Genomic DNA, 989 nt, shown 5'->3' on the forward strand with positions numbered 1-989 from the left:
TGGGCTGGTGTTGGAGAGGGGACAAGGTCACAGGAGGGTCCTGGTGGGATGGACATGGTGGGGCCAGGGGATCCAGGAGAGGTCCAGGTGGGCTGGAAGTGGTGGCCCAGGGGGTCCAGGTGGGCTGGATGTGGTGGACCAGGAGGGATGCAGGTGATCTGGACATGGTGGAGGTGGGTCCAGGTGTGTTGGAAATAGTGGACCAGGGGGTCCAGGTGGGCTGGACATGGTGGAGATAGGTCCAGGTGGGCTGGACATGGTGGTCTGGGGGGTCCAGGAGGGCTCCAGGACCTGTCAGGGGTCTCAGGATGGACCCAGGTGTCCAGGCCCAGGTGGGCCCCAGGTGTGCAGGTCCTACCAAAGCTCCAGAAGGACACCTGGACGTTCCAGGTGTCACCCAGGTGTCCAGGCCCAGGTGTCCAGGACCACCGGGGGTGGCTGGAGGTGGTCGCAGGGGTCCAGGAGGTCACCCAGGACCTGTCAGGGGTCACCCAGGTGTCCAGGTCCTACCAAAGCTCCAGAACGTCACCTGGACGTTCCAGGTGTCACCAGGTGTCCAGGCCCAGATGGGCCCCAGGTGTCCAGGTCCTACCAGGGTCCAGGAGGTCACCCAGGACCTGTCAGGGGTCTCAGGACAGACCCAGGTGCTCAGGTCCAGATGTCCCCCGCTGTCCCCTGCTGTCCCCTGGTGTCCCCAATGTCCCCCCGTGTCTCTGCTGTCCTCTGATGTGCCTGGTGTTCCCCACTGTCCCCCACTGTCCCCTCGTGTCCCCTGTTGTCCCCTGCTGTCCCCCTCAGTGTCCCCAATGTCCCCGCTGTCCCCCGGTGTCCCCCCAGCCCCGGTGTCGCGCTCCCCCCTCGGCTGTCCCCAATGTCCCCGCGGTGTCCCCTGCTGTCCCTCTCTGTCCCCTCGTGTTCCCCACATCTCCCGCTGTCCCTGGTGTCCCCAGGTGTCCCCCGGTGTCCCCCTCTGTCCCCTCGTGTCCCCC

The 989-nt window shown here is 66.2% G+C and overlaps 1 protein-coding gene across 1 annotated transcript in view; it reads left to right on the forward strand.

The window, feature by feature from the left end:
• The window catches only part of LOC102043273 (complement C3-like), a gene marked incomplete at its 3' end in the record, with an annotated part of 38,564 nt that overhangs the window by 1,095 nt on the left and 36,480 nt on the right, over positions 1-989 (forward strand). The window lies entirely within an intron of this gene.

Source organism: Geospiza fortis, unplaced genomic scaffold (assembly GCF_000277835.1).
Source record: "Geospiza fortis unplaced genomic scaffold, GeoFor_1.0 scaffold105, whole genome shotgun sequence".
Taxonomy (NCBI): Eukaryota; Metazoa; Chordata; class Aves; order Passeriformes; family Thraupidae; genus Geospiza; species Geospiza fortis.